Raw genomic sequence first — 16,737 nt, forward strand, 5'->3', positions numbered from 1 at the left:
TTGGTGAAGTTATAATACATAGCATCCACTATCATTACTTGGTATCATCATGCATTTGGTAGAAGTAGAAGCTCGGTCCATACTAATCATCTCAAATTAGTCTCAAACTTGGTCTACATTGGTGACTCAGTAGATACTGTGTAACTTGGTAGAAACATTTACCATGACTACACTCGGTAAACACTAACTTTACTTCACATGAGCTGCTGGCTCAGTTTGAATTGCAAAGCTTGGTAACCACTAAATTGCTCGGGTTGAATTACTGGACTTCACACTACCTGACTTCACTTGGTAACCACTGGGATGCTCAGTAGGAATTGTAAAGCTCGATGGCTATTGGATTACATGGAAAACACTGTAAACTATTCAATGAGCTCGGTAATTATACAGAATTTGAATAATTGTTGTCACTAATAATAAACTTGACTTAATGTCAACAATCTTCCCCTTTGGCATTAGTGACAAAAACACTTATCAACCAAAACTTATATACATCATAGTGTGATACTGGCTAGGTATTGTTTTTGAGATTTTTCAAAATTTGTCTTTGTAAGTATATACAATATACTTTCCTTTCCTTTTTTCATGATTCTCCCCCGTACAATGTACATACTATTTTTCATATATAGACACTGTCTCTTCCCCTTTTTGACAATAATGCCAAAGATTTATTCAAAACTTATTTACACAGAGACACCAATATAAGAAAGAAACTTAGAATGTACCTTAAGTATAAGTGCTAAAGTCTTACCCCAATTTTCTTGCAAAACGTTGCACATATGTAAAGCAACTTGGACTTTTGTAGAGAGTTCTATCATGTGATCTGCAATTGAGAAATTGTTGTCATGGATCAATGTTTTTGAGTAAACAATGTGTTTCTGCATTATCCATGATAGGAAGGATCATATTTTGGATATCTATTAGTAAAGACCAGATTCATGCTTCTTCTCTCAAAAACTTTGCCTGTATATCTGACAAGAATCTGATTTTCATATGATGTGCAAAACTTGAACTAGGGTCAAGTTTCAACTGTTGTGCACTAGCTTTCAGATATTCATCAATCTTTGTCAATTTTCTCTTTATTTCTTTTGTTGAGCAATGTGTTGAAGCACTTTGTTATCAAATTTCTTCTTTTCTTTCTTAATCAATTTATCTCGACCACTAGAGTCCTCATTAAACTTTTGGACTGCTTCTTCCAATTGAAACAAAATATGTTGAGAAGTATCAACTTCAACACCTATTACCTCAGTCAAAATATTCTTATCACTTTCAATGCTTTTATATTTTTTGTCTCTTTCCTCTCTTAATTTCTTCCGTTTCACTTTCTTTTGGAGGAGTTTACTAGCTATTTGCATTTAATCTGCAGTGGCATTATCAAAATCCCACTTTGGAATCTCAATCTCCTCATCTAGATCAATGTCCTCCTCTATTTCCTTTCCACTCAAAAATCTTATACTTGGTTGAGCCTTAGGTTCAACTACCTTTGTACATAATGCCTTAGAATTGGGAATGGAAAAAATAGTAGAGATAGCAAGACTAGCAGTAAAAACTAATATAGTATCAACAAATGGAATACTAACTGGTATGCTTATTGAATCCAAAACTAATATACTTACATAAGTATCTAAAGCTATAGAAAACAAAACTGTAGAATCCAAAATTGTAGAAATCGAAACTATACTTACTGTTGAAGAACACAAAATCGTAGAACATGCTATACTCACTGCTGTTGAACTTGACTCGAGAATTGAAGAAGAGGGATGCTGCAACTCGGTAGATGAAGTGGTTGACACTTCCATTAGTGATGTGCTGAGCTGTGAGGGAGCGAAGAGTGATTGGACATTTGATGTATCTGCTGTGGTCACAATCAAACTTGCTGAAGCTATCTCTGAACTTGATGTAGCTACTAATTTGCTTGGAGAATGAGGAAGTGAGGCAATGACTGCTACTACTATCTTCATGGGATCAGTCTCCTCATCATCTTCTTTGACTTCCTTGATAGCTTCTTCCCCTTTATCTTCTTCAACTTCTTCATTGTCAAACTGTATTGTCTCAAAGTGTGTTCCTTCTTCCTCATCATCACTATCATCATCCTTGACTTCTATTGGAGAGTCACTCTGTTTATGCAAGTGATAAATATTTTTCCACATGCCTATAGCATTCTTGACTACATGCTCTATATCTTTTAAAAAAATTAAACAAGTATTGAATCTAAGAGTCATCTTGTCTTCATTTTTCTTCATAGACTTTTTTTAACCTTAGCATTGGTAATGCTCGGTAACAACTATTACTATTTTAGGGTTTGTTCATAGATATCTTTTGTTTTTTGCATAGCTGAGTCCCATCTTGGATTCAATCTTTCTAATAGTTCATTAGAAATTTGAGAGGCTATTTGATTAGGGGAATACTTCCATTTGCCCATCTTGGTTAGCACCAATTCTTCAATTTGCTTCTTCTCAGCCTCTGTCCTAGTTTCATACTTCAATGATTTGAAGTTGTTTATGCTTGCACCTTCTTCCATTTGTTTCAATTTTTCTTGGAAGGTGAGAGGAGGCTTGCTAAACACAACTTTACCACCTTTCTTCCTGGTTCTCTTGACTCTTCTTCATCCTCTGCATCATCATCATCTTCTCCCTTACCCTCGGTCAACAAAAGAGGTGTGCTGGATTTGAGTTTTGCCATTCTCCTTTTACCTTTGTTAACCACCTGTGGAAGCTTGATTTCAAGCTCTATTCTTACCTTAGCCTCATCATATGTTCCAAAGTATGGTGCCAATGGGTCAACAGGTTCTTTTATCAAGGCCTCAATTATGTCTTTCTCTTCATCGATGTTTACCTCATAGGGAAGAGGTTTTACCCATACAACTCTTGGTTTTACTGCCTAAATGTAGACTTTGTCACTGTCTACCATGAAACAAACATCATCTTTGTAATCTTCAACCAATTTCTTGGGAATCTTGAATCTGTTATTCATTTTCTCCTTGAAGACATCAAAGTAGTTATCCATTATGCTGACAAAATTCTCACCCATTTCTACAATATATTCATTAATCTGATACAAAAATGGCACATCCTTTCTCCATATGACTGTACCTTTAGAAGGGAAAAAATTTTGAACATAGAAGAATAAGCATGTCAACAATGAACCAAATTTACAAGGATTGTTCTTGGATGTCCTTATACTTTCCATGTTTTTGTTAAATTGTTTCAACAACAAGTTTGCAAAATCAAATGATAGATTTTTCTTCACAACTTTAAATGCCAAGTTTACTGCTTCACATGACACACTATTTAGATGACTAGAACTGTAAATCTTGTGTGCTATCACATGTATGCCAAATTTCAATTCTACATTTATTATAGAACTAATCTTCATTCCTCTGCCATCCCACTTGGCTAGGGTTTCCTTTTGCAACTCCACCTGACCTTGGGTTTTAGTAGCTTTAGCTTTGGAAAGCATGGGAAGACTGGTGATATGATGAATCATCTTCTTAGTGATCAAAACTAGTTGCTTAGGCCATAACTAACCATTGTGAACTCAGCTTAGAATGTATCTAATCCATTTGATTTGGAAACTCTGGGGCAGATGGGGAATGTGGGTTAAACCCTTATCTTCCAAGTGTTTATGTTCAGGTTTAAGAAAACCATTCACACAGAATTCACCTAGGGCCTCATCCATCTCTAGGATTCTAATTTCTTTAATTGCACACTTCAAATGAGTTTGAATATCATTAATGAGTAGTACCTTAGGAGGGATTTGCAATTATGCTCCATTTGGATCAAGGGTTTCCACAATTGCTGGTACAAGTTTGAAATCTGGTGGTTTCCATTCGACTCCTTAGACCAACATTTCTGACCCTTTCTTTGCCTTGTTGGTACTGCTTGATGCTACCATGGCTACTCGGTAGGTGATGGAAAACTTCAAATTTTTTTATAGCAAATTCCACTCGAAATCACTTGATCGCTCTATAATTCACTTGATCACAATAACACTTAAATTTTTTTAATGAAAAATGAATTCTATCTCCTACCCTTTTGATAACATTTCTCTATTAATGCTTGGTACAAAAGTATCATTATGCATGACAGTATGCGTCAGTTTGTGATAGCCTGTTGTTCACTATCTATTCAAATTTCTTGGTGAATGCTTCATAACTCGATAACCAAACATGTGTGACTAGTTACTCCCGACCTTGCTTAGTAGAGTCCATTACCCAACCTTGCTCAGTAGACAAAGTAACTTGGTGATAATTGATGTTGATCTTTCTGTGATCCCTTTGTATCTTGAATACTGATTTGGATATTTTCTTTCTTTCAATTTTGGAACTGTTTAGATGTGATCATGATAACACAGTTCCAATTCTTGCTTAAGAACTTAGTTGGAAATGGTGGAGTCACCCACTTCTTGAGTGGCATGACCATCATTGCTTCGAATTGCTTCTTTGGTGGATTTAGGAATCCATTTCTACCTCATTTGCTTTCTGATGTTGTCTGCCTTAGCTTTCTTTTAATATTCAATTCTACCTGTATTCATGCATCACAGTTCATGCTAATGCGTCCATACTCTCCACAGTAATGACATCTGCACTAGGTGTTATAGTCCCAACCAAATATTGCTTTCAAAATTTTCTCTACTAGATTGAATGTCTTGGTTCTCCAGTTTGATGTCTTGTGACCTTGTTTCTTACATTTGTGACATTTGCCTTCAAAATTCTGGTTTATCTTTACATTCATTAGCCTTGTGACCATGCTAATCGAAATTGTAACATTTACCATTGAATTTTTCTTTACCATTAATCCAATATTTGTTTGATGTATGACCTATCTTAGCATAGTGATTGCAAGTAGGTCTTTGATTCCTTTGAGCATCTTGTTGGGAGAATTCACCTTCTTTGTATCCAATTCCTACTTTACCCTTTTGTCTATATAGATTCTGCTCATTCAGTTGATTCAATTGATTCATGTCTGCTTGTGATTTCATCATTCTTTCATTGATTTTCTTTTCAGTGTTTAGGTCATTCCTCAATCTTTCACTAATTTTCTTTTTAGATCTCAGCTCACTTCGTAATCTTTCATTGATTTGTCTTTCTGAATTTAGATCATTCCTTAATCTTTCATTGATCTTTCTTTGACTTATTATTTCTTCATTTGCATTAGAGATTTGATCTATAAGATCTTGATGCTGAATGTGTTGATTCTGGATCCCATTGTTTCCTCCATCCATTTCTTCTTTCATCTTGTTTCTTTGCTCCAAGATTTCACATAGCCTTATTGACTAAATTTCTTGTTCTCTTTTGAGCTTTTTTTATTTCTTCTTGTCCTCTTGTTCTCATTTTTTTGATGTATGACCTATCTTACCACAGTGATTGCAAGTAGGTCTTTGATTCCTTTGAGCACCTTGTTGAGAGGATTCACCTTCTTCTTTGTATCCAATTCCTGCTTTACCCTTTTGTCTATAGAGATTCTGCTCATTCAGTTGATTCAATTGATTCACATCTGCTTGTGATTTCACCATCCTTTCATTGATTTTCTTTTCAGTGTTTAGGTCATTCTTCAATCTTTCACTGATTTTCTTTTTAGATCTTAGCTCACTTCATAATCTTTCATTGATTTGTCTTTCTGAATTTAGATCATTCCTTAATCTTTCATTGATCTATCTTTGACTCATGATTTCTTCATTTGCATTGGAGATTTGATCTATAAGATCTTCATGCTGAATGGATTGATTCTGGATCCCACTGTTTCTTCCATCCATTTCTTCTTTCATCTTGTTTCTTTGCTCCGAGATTTTACATCACCTTATTGATTGAATTTCTTGTTCTCTTTTGAGCTTTCTTATTTCTTCTTATAGGGAACCATTTTTCTCTAATGGTTCTCTTATTGCATCATTTACTTCATCTGAGTTGCTTGAAGGGAAAAGGTCTTCAATCTTCTCTTCAATGCACTAGTGATCATTCATTTGATTTGCAAGTTCCTTCCTTCTTTTCAGAGATTGGGAAAGTTTCTCCTTGGCTTTCTTGAGTTGTACAAGGGCCATTTCTAGATCTAGCTTTTCATCGTCAATTGCCTTATCAAGTTTGAATATCTCCATTGTCCTTGATCTTTGCTCAAGCTATTGAGCTTTATCCTGAGAACCACAAATGCTCTGATACCAATTGTTGGAAATATTCAAGACTATTCTAGGTTACTGAGAGGGGAGGGGTGAATCAGTAACTTAGAAAAATTTACCAAATTCAGATCTTAATTGCAATAGTCCAATAATAATAAAATCATTAAATAAGATCTAACTGCAATCATGAGAAATTGAAAACATAAACATTCATGACACATGAACACAATGATTTGGTAACCCAGAAACCTTCCAAATAGAAAGTAAAACTGGGGTGGGGATGATACCCAAAAAACTTCAATACTGCAACATAAAGTTGGCCTATTAAGTCTTACAATGATCACTTCTAATGATCTGCCTTGTTAGGAGCAATTAGGACTGCTAGGTCCACCTTGTTAGAGGATTTGCAAACATACAACGAAATATGTACTTGGTAAAGAGGTTTGAAAAAGACTGTTAAGTCTAGCTTGTTAGAGGATTTGAACTAGTTCACCTATTAGAATGAAACAACTGATCTCTAACTTAGAATTGATTTGCTGATAGAGATTCTTTGAAGTATTGATCACCTTTATGTGATAGATATGACTTTGTTGCTCCTTTTTTGATATGGCCTTACAATATACTTTGCTGTTGATTAGCATTCATATACATGCATTCATCTAGTCCTTCCTTCAGACTCACTCGATATGATACAATACATTACACATATATATCAATCCGATTTATAAAACTACAAAGTTGGCCAATATACAAGTTAATACCAATAATACAAAGTCGGATTGAATGAAGACACTCGAGTTCTGAAGATTGACTTGGTGAAGTTTTGATACACAACATCCACTATCATTACTTGGTATCATCATGCATTTGGTAGAAGTAGAACCTTGGTCCATACTAATCATCTCAGAGTAGTCTTGAACTCAATCTACACTGCCAACTCGATAGATGCTATGTAACTTGGTAGAAACATTTACCATGACTACACTCGGTAAACACTAACTTCAATTCACATGAACTGTTAGCTCAGTTTGAACTATGAAGCTTGGTAATCATTGAATTGTTCGGGTTGAACTGCTGGACTTCATACTACCCAACTTCACTTGGTAACCACTGGGATGCTCGGTAGGAACTGTAAAGCTTGGTGGCTATTGGATTACATGACAAACACTGTAAACTGTTCAATGAGCTTGGTAACTATAAAAAATCTAAATAAGTATTGTCACAAATAACAAACTTGACTTAATGTCAACAATCTCCCCCTTTAGCATTAGTGACAAAAACACTTATCCGCCAAAACTTATATACATCACAGTGTGATACTAGCTATGTACTATTTTTGAGATTTTTCAAAATTTGTCTTTGTAAGTATATACAATATACTTTCCTTTCCTTTTTGCATGATTCTCCCCCATACAATGTACATACTATTTTTCATATATAGACACTGTCTCTCCCCTTTTTTGACAATAATGCCAAAGATTTATTCAAAACTTATTTACATAGAGACACCAATATAAGAAAGAAACTCAGAATGTACCTTATGTATGAGTGCTAAAGTCTTCTCCCAATTTTCTTGTAAAACTTTGCACGTATGTAGAGCAACTTAGACTTCAACAAAGAGTTCTATCATGTGATATGAAATTGAGAAATTTTTGTCATGGATCAATGTTTTTGAGTAAACAATGTGTTTCTGCATTGTCCATGATGGGAAGGATCATATTCTGGATATCTATTAGTGAAGACCAGATCCTTGCTTCTTCTCTCAATAGCTTTGCTTGCATATTTGACAAGAATTTGATTTTCATATGATGTGTAGAGCTTGAACTAGGGTCAAGTTGCAATTTTTGTGCACTAGATTTTAGATCTTCATCAATCTTTGTCAGTTTGCTTTTTATTTCTTTTGTTGAGCAATGTGCTGAAGCACTTTGTTATCAAATTTCTTATATGCTTTCTTAATTAATTTACCTTGAACACTGGAGTCCTCATTAAACTTTTGGATTACTTCTTCCAATTGAAACAAATTTTTTTGAGAAGTATCAACTTCAACACCTATTACCTCAATCAAAATATTCTTAGCACTTTTGATGATTTTATATTCTCTGCCAAGCACCAATACAGAAAACCTTTCACAAACCTCTGTGTGTTTTATGAGGCAACGTTGTTACACCCCACCTAGTTACAACACCTTCATACCCTTTGCCCTTTGTAACACCAATAACGTCAATCATTTCTGTTGGAGTTGATGGAAGCCAACTCTGAAGATGCCCAAGATCATGTGCATGCGAAAACCTATCAAAGAGAAGCCAAGGAGAGAAGAGCAAGGAGCAAGGGAAAAACCCTAAACGGACATGAGAGACAATATGCAAACACAAGAGAAAATGTATTTACAATATGCCTTGATGTGATAAAAATACAATGAGGGAGCCCGAATATAAAGAGCTCCAGGAATCTTCTAGAACAAGCTAGAAGATACGAGGAGATAAGTGTGACAACTAAGCACACATCCACATGAGGTGGAAAGTCCTTGAACAATGTGAGAGGATATGTATGACTTAGAGAGAACAAACTCTCGTGTTGTCAACAACTTATAACTAACTCCTAGGCTACAACTAATTAATAAATGCATTTACCTAAGTAAGCTTAAGTAAATAGAATAAATAATTAGTAAATTAATTATTTACTCTAACAATTTCATCTTTCTAGAAAAAAGCATCAATGTGTACCTCCTCAAAAAAGTTGTATGCATAATCTACTTTTTTTGGGATTGTTCCACCATTTACTTGGATTTCCATTAGGTGAGCCTTCTTCTCCTTCAACCCTTTCATCTTCTTCACCTGCAAAATAACATAAATATGAAAATACTACCTATATGAGTAGCATTTCTAAATCAATTAAAAATATTGAGTCACTTTCCATGATTAGATCCAGATTGTTACACATCATAACACAAGCATCTGCTTCTAAAATTGAAAGCTCTCTAGATGAAAAGCTTGGCATAAACTGTTGATTCATCCAAATTAATACTATTGTTTTCACAAAAGCCTCCATGTAAGAAATTTGTATTAGTATTTTCAAAAGAATTTCAAAAAAAAAAAAAAAACCAATCTTGGTATCTAGAGAGACATACCATTGCCAGTAATAAAGGCCCTCATTTGAGAAAATGGGCATTCACCAACAAATGTTTTTTTATTTTTTATAACTTATGTTTAATAAGAACATAAGATTAATTTTTAAAATGTTGTAGGTCACTGAAGTGCTTCACTAATTCCTTGATGAGGATAGTCTTTGTTGGTTTGAGGATCATAAATTGAATGACTCATCTGTTGTTACTAATTTCCAATGTGTACCTACACATAGGATCCTTTGTTGGCTGCATATTGATCTACTTGGATCTGAGTGACCAAGTATTGAAGCAAAGTGTCTATGGTATCACAGGCTTGAGACATAGTGAGAAGTCTCACCATGGACCTAAGTTGATGTGGCTATAATTTGTTTCTAGATCTATTTTATATCCTATTGCACATGTTGACATACCAAATTGGACATCCAAAGTTACCCTAAAAGGGTTTAAATCCACAGAGCTATGAAAGTTTGCAAGTTTATATGATGCTTGAACAGCAAAGTAGGGCTGCATCATCCAAAAGTATGCAGAGTTGTATTTAAACAAGAAAATTATCGCAGATTTTGATCCAAACCAACTTCTTTCTGCAATGAATAAACTGAACTATATATTTCTAAAAAACTAAGAAAAATCCATTAACTTAGCATGATTAAGATTCATGATAAACAATAGAATCATATTTTTGGACTCAAATCACACAACACTCATCATTTTGTTTCTTTGAAAACCTAACACTAAAAATCATAAAGTTGAAACAAAATTGCAACTAACTAATCCTAATCTAAGCATAAGATTATATAGTACAACAAGAAGGGGAGAGAAGATAATGCAAACTAAGGCCAACAATCTTGAATTTCTCTCACAATTTGGCAAATAGACAAACTTGAAAAATCCAACATGTGTGAAAATCTTATGAATTGGACCAAATATGGAAGTCACTACAGGCTATAGTAACAACACTATTACATACATAGGTTGAAGAAACAACTCACAGCTCATGTGCACAATAATATTCACTTTCCAAATGTACACAAACATGCCAAGGTTGACAAGATACTAGTGACATAAAACACATTTCATTTACATCCAATATTTATGATAAGATTTTCCTCTCAAATGCATACAAGCCAAATTTTACAATTAAAAATCCAGTAGTCATTTGAAAATTGTACTTTTTTACTTCTATTTTACAGTTCATTTCATCAAAAATATGATGTCTTTACTTTTCTTTTGCATCTTTTCCTGCAAATATGAACTGGAGTTGTCTAAAACTCCTTGGGACATGTAAATAGACAAATTTCACAAGAACTTTTATTCAGACTTCAATAACTTCAAGGGAGCCTTTTTGTGTGGGGATCCATTTCCTTTCCAAAATCTTTGTAAGCAATTATTATATTCAGAATCCTATTGATTGATGCTACATTAAAACTTGACACATTTGAAGAATCTTCAAACCAATCTTATCATACAAGTGGAACCCCATCCTTTCACAAAAAATTCTAATGTCAATAGCGTTCCAGTCCATGATCTTCCCTTAAACTTCTCTATCCCATTTTTCAAGATTTTCATCTAGTACCTATGTGTCTCTTTCTATTTCTTATTGAGATAAGTCATCTCTTCAATCTAATATACCCTCATCCACTGAAGTCCAAAAACCAACTCTACAACTTTAGTGTTTATTCTCTATAAATTTTCAAGCTATCAAGTGTGAGTCAAATGTGTGATCAAGGGAATTGTTTAGTTTTCTACTCAGATTGTTGTGTAATTAGTCAACTTTCTAATGTGGCCATTGAGTCAAAGGATCACATGCATGCAATGACCTTCATGGACCTAAGGAAAATTAGTGCCAAGGATTGGTGAGAAGATAGGCAAGTACACAAGTCAAATACAAAGTAAAAAATGCATTACTCATAATCCTCTATAGAGTGGTAGATATCTTGTGTGGAAGAAATTGTGATCTCAAAAGGGATACCACATTCAAAGGTGCTTTTGGATGCTTGGAGGTGGCTAGTGAATACCACCTTTCCACTAACAATGTTGGCAAGTTTCTCTCTTTGGGCCACAAAACCAATGATTGTATTTTTGGGGAAAGTTTCCTAGAATAGATTGAAAAAAATGAAATTCAAAACAAATGAAATCTTGCATAAAGTGTCCATTATTTTGGGGGATGACTATCTTATGGAAAAAGGAAAATACTGCACAAATGTGGAAATTACATCATTGTTTATGGGGCAATGCTTGGAATTAGATAGAACTACAAACATGAGAAGGGTAGTGTTGGGGTGTGTTTGAGAGGAGTGGAGAGAAGGCATGGAACTAGGAAATAATGGTCAAAGAAAATTTGCATTAAAAGTTTTGAATATCCTCCATCAAATATCAATGAACCAAGAAATAACTTAATTTAAAAAGCACCTAATAAAATAATGTGTATATGACAACTGCAAAAAGCTTTATTTATGAATGAAGTAGCTAGCAATGTGAGATGACAAAATTATAAAAATTAAATTAAATTGCATATCCTAAATTAAAGAGAAAAGGGAATTGTTACATTAAGTACCATGGTAGATTCAAAAAGAAAAACAACATCAAACATACCTTTCTTCTTGTGGCATTCCAGAATGAATGCAGATTGATGGAAAGTTGCAATCCATAGGAAGCTTGTTCAGCTCTGTAGCTCTGTTAACACTCTTGACAAATATCACAACTTGACTGAAGTCCAGTGCATCAAGCAGATCATTTAGCTTCCAGTTCTTCTCCAGCTTGCTCAGTTTGATGTAGTGCTGGAAGAATCTCAAGACATAAATACCAAGCACAACAAAAGAGAGAATGGTTTACTATTTTATCGAACTCAAATAAATTCAATACCTGAACTAAACCATGAAGTGTCAATTTTGTCTCATTGTCAATGTATATCTCCATAGGCTGTAAATGATAACAAATGTGTGTAACATTAGGTGGTGTGATTGCCATCAAGAACCAACAGTGCCACAACAATCCACCTCATATTTGTACCACGAAAAAGAACTAAACATAGCTAGTGCAATTATCATTAAAAATTCCAGAGGTCAAGACATAATTTGTGCCCTCAAAGAATGGTTTATCTAGTGAACCTATCAAGACAATTATAGAGCAACTAAAGAGGGCACTTATATCTACAACAAATGAGGTTGCAATATGAAACTTTATTCACAAAGCTAAAGAAAATCTAGTTAGAAGATGCAAATATGAGTTAAGCTGTGACTATCCATATGAGTTAGGGGACAATGAGATGCTACAAAACATACCAAATTAGAGTTACCAATAATGTTTGCAATTCACACAAGTATATTTATTATTTACAATTTATAGACTTATTGTGCCAAAAGTATTAAATAAGAGAAACCAATGAACAATATTGTGTTGTCTCTTGCACATAATATTAAGTTTTGGCTAAATTGATAATCTTTTTTTGTTTAAATTTATTTACTACTAATCTGAGCATTCCATTTATCTATCCCAATTCCCAACCTTAAAGTAGATGGTCATTTAGCTCTTCCCACTCATATTTATTGTGCCCAGGTGGCTATGTACCTAATTTCCATTAATTATTTAGAAATAGACTTTCCCAACTCTTGCAATGCAGTCACCCATACAAGGGAAACTCTGGACTTGTAATCCTACATCATATCCTAAGGATGGATCTCATACACAGTGCTGTCTAAGAACATTTTTTCACAATGTTATGAACCATGGAAACTAAATATCTTTAAAAGTAGGCATTGTATGACTGGAAAACAAAATAGCCAAAAGGATATTGAGAATCAAATTTGACACGAAGTGCAAGCTTTTTCAGTCTTCGTTGTTATTCTGTAGACTTCAAATTTGTACTATCCTCCAAGCTATCATTAGCTTCATCTCCATATTTCTCTCCCATCTCCAGATCTTCAAAATCTCCATAGGTAGAGTCATCATCTTCGTCACTCTCATCCATTGCTTCACCTCGACGAGCAGCCTTTGACCAGTCACCAGTAACAAAGCGATCACGAATGCTTTCAATTACATCCTGACTTAACCAATCACTTAATTGTGAATCATCTACCTATGGCTTAGTGTAGTCATCAGCATTAGGATCCTCAACATTGAGATCCACATCATGTTTTTTCTATCAAAGTACAAGCAGAAAAATATTAAGTTTGTGATGTAAATAATTTCTTACAGAAAAAAAAACATGCAAAGAAAATAGCAAATGGTTTTCCATCGCACAATTTTCTTTCTCCATAGTAATTGTGACCCAATTGGAGGAAAAGAATGAATGTGGACAGGTTTCAATAAACAATGAAGTATTACAATACATATAAATATCATATCAGTCAACACAATGTCTGAGGTGGGAATACCCATAAATCATCAACCACTTCCAAGTTGAACCTAGCTTATATCTGCACACTAAAACCTTGAATCTAGTAGCCATGAGAAGAAGTTTGGGAGGGTAGCGAAAACTAGGACAAGCTACGACTTCCAAAAAAATGTAGGAACATAAGTTTTAAGCGAGTGCATCCCCTTTTTGATTTTTTTGCATCAAACCTTTTCTCTACTATAATGCCTATTTTTGTATCTTGAATATTCACCAAAATGCTCTACATAAAAATCAGGGGAGCAATAACACGATATTAGTATCAATATTGTTAAGGAACAAGATAGCTAAATGTCATCACCTAAAAGGTTAGGTATTTAAATATCATCACCTAAAACTTATGCAACTTTGATGGTTATTAATTAGGTTTTCCACTTGTTAGTTGTGCTTGTTATATATTATGTACTTTAAGCTCTTCTCATGGCCTCTTGACTTCTTATCCTTTGGTTTCTTATTTGAGATTTGATAAGAGATCCCATGTAATAGGGAAGCATCCATATGGGAAAAGTTTTCATTGCAAAGATCCAAAATCCAAAGATGTTACTATTTTTTAACCTTAAGCTTTGCAACTTGATGTTTTATTGTTTCAAATTGCATTTATGTGCTACCCTGCATCCTTAGTAATGGGGGTTTTATTTTAACTTATGAATAAGATTAGAATGAGACTCATTAATATCTTTGAGTAATTTCATAGCAGATATCAATATAACTGGAGATGAATTCTATTCTTGATTAGTGTAAGAAATTGTTTTAGATTGTTCATTGTAGTTTTTGTTTTCTATTACTATGGTTACTCATTGATGTGTGAATGCTCATGTTCTTTTTGTCATGGTCTGTATTCATTGTAAATTTTCCAACACTAATTTAGCATTAATTCATAATAAAATGCTCCATGTGCAAGGAATTCTAGTTTTTGCTTCAGTTATGGCTACATTGGGACTGCAGATTGTGTTAGAGTCTATTCCACAACTTGTTTCAAAGGTAAATTTACCATTCAAGGATATACCTTTAAGAACAAGATATCTATTTCTACCTAATGGTTCTCATGATGATTTGAACTTTTCATGAACATGGAAGATATATTATATGCTTTTTTGGTCACTTGTTTAGCTTTGTATCCTATTACTGCAAATACATTATATTTTATTGGACATAATTACAACCATAGATACAATTTTGTGCTTGTGATTTAAATCCTTTAAACAACATGGTTTTGCTAAGTTAAAATAATAGTCAAGTGTTGGAGGTCATATGTATGTTCTTAAATACAACATCATCAGGTGATTGTTAATATTTTGGATTAGTAAACCCCCTTCACCATTTTTGAAGGAATTTAATGGTATAAGTGGCTTGAGCTCTAGCTTTTTGTTTTTGCCAAAATTTTGTAAGTGGATACAAATGTAAATACTCATAGAAATCCTTGATGTTGAGTTTTACTTGGCTTGATTTACATGGTTTGCCAATGATGCAAAAGTGAACAAAATGAAGGCATACTTCCTTGTCCTAAAAGCTGAGTTTTATGTTTGTTTATTCTGATCATTATTTTGGAGCTATAAAATATTGAGCTTAAATGTGATATGGAGTATGCTTTTGTTCTGCACCAAATATTCTACTTTTGTTCTGCTCTTTTCCATCTGTTCCATCATTAGTTTATTGTCTTTTAAATGAGCTACTTTTGCATATTACATATAAGTAATACTCTTACATCAACTTCATTCCTAAATTATGCAGAACCAAGGTGTATTGTTAGAAGGAGATAGGTGGTTCTGGGTTGTTGGAATTATGGTTTTAGTTACTGTTGTGAAGTTGGTCCTTGTAATCTATTGCCAGAATTTTACAAATGAGATAGTAAAGGCATATGCCCAAGATTAGTTCTTTGATGTCATCACCAATTCAATTGGTCTTATCGCTACAGTTCTTGGAAGTAAATTTTACTAGCAGATTGATCCATCTGGAGCAATAGTGGTAAGCACTTCTCTGACCTTTTACTTTACACTGTAACATAGGATACTTCACATTTTCTACAATAATGCCTACGTAGTTAATAAAGCCAAATAATGTCTATATATGTGCTCCTAGCTAGCTCGTATAACCCACATCAAACATGGAATATGTTTCCACTTTCCACTAATTAGTAGTTTTTTTAAAGGGTCCAAGTAGATGTGACCATTTGCATTACTTGATTCTGAAGATCTTATTTGTTTGGAATAGTATTGGGGTTTTGTTTCCTCAGAGATGATAGTAATGACTACTGCAAGGCATATGTATGTATACAATGTGTTTAGAACACATAATACCAGTTGGCTCCTTTTGGATTACCATATCTAACCTCTCTTTGTATGTACATATAGGGATACAAACTTTTGTCTTTATAGATGGTAACACTGATAACAACCACACTAGATCCTAAGTTTAGATTCTTAGAAGCATTTAGAATGCTAGTGAGTAATAACAGCTACAGGCATGCACAATAATGAAGAGGATGTATTCTTTTTTTATTTAAACTTGATCATTAGTGTCTATCAAGTTACTTGTGTGGTGGTGGTAGCAAGAAGGATGTATAATCTTGTGATCACTAAAGCCAAAATATAGATTACTAGGCTTCCTCCAAGCAAATGCCAAGTATGCTGCAAGTTTTTATTAATGCGTATAATTTGAAATACTAAAGTTGATAGTGGGTCTTTTGTGTAGTTAGCACTCTATACAATCAGGACATGGTCAAGCATAGTTTTGGAGAATGTGAATTCTTTGGTGGGGAAAACAACGTTGCCTGATTATTTGCAGAAATTGACATATCTTTGTTGGAATCATCACAAAGACATGTGCCATATTGATACCATCAGAGCTTACACATTTGGGTCTCATTTCTTTGTTGAAGTTGACATTGTGCTACCCAGTGAAATGCCCTTGTAGGATGCTCATGACATTAAAGAAGCACTTCAAGAAAAATTGGAATCTCTTCCTGACATAGAATAGGCTTTTGTGCATCTAGACTATGAATATTGTCACAGACCTGAGCACGAGAATGGAAATTCCTAATGTCTATGATAGGTTGTATACTTTAACTAACTTTGCCAACATCTTTTGCCCTTTTTATAAACCTATTATGGTCAAC

At 34.0% G+C, this 16,737-nt stretch overlaps 1 pseudogene; it reads left to right on the forward strand.

Annotated features, from left to right (window-relative positions):
* The first annotated feature begins 14,507 nt into the window (after positions 1-14,507).
* Positions 14,508-16,661, forward strand: LOC149547537 (metal tolerance protein 11 pseudogene; annotated as a pseudogene).
* The last annotated feature ends 76 nt before the right edge of the window (positions 16,662-16,737 follow it).

The sequence above is a fragment of the Cupressus sempervirens genome, chromosome 7, assembly GCF_028749045.1.
Source record: "Cupressus sempervirens isolate cs-2001-9-10 chromosome 7, ASM2874904v1, whole genome shotgun sequence".
Lineage (NCBI taxonomy): Eukaryota > Viridiplantae > Streptophyta > Pinopsida > Cupressales > Cupressaceae > Cupressus > Cupressus sempervirens.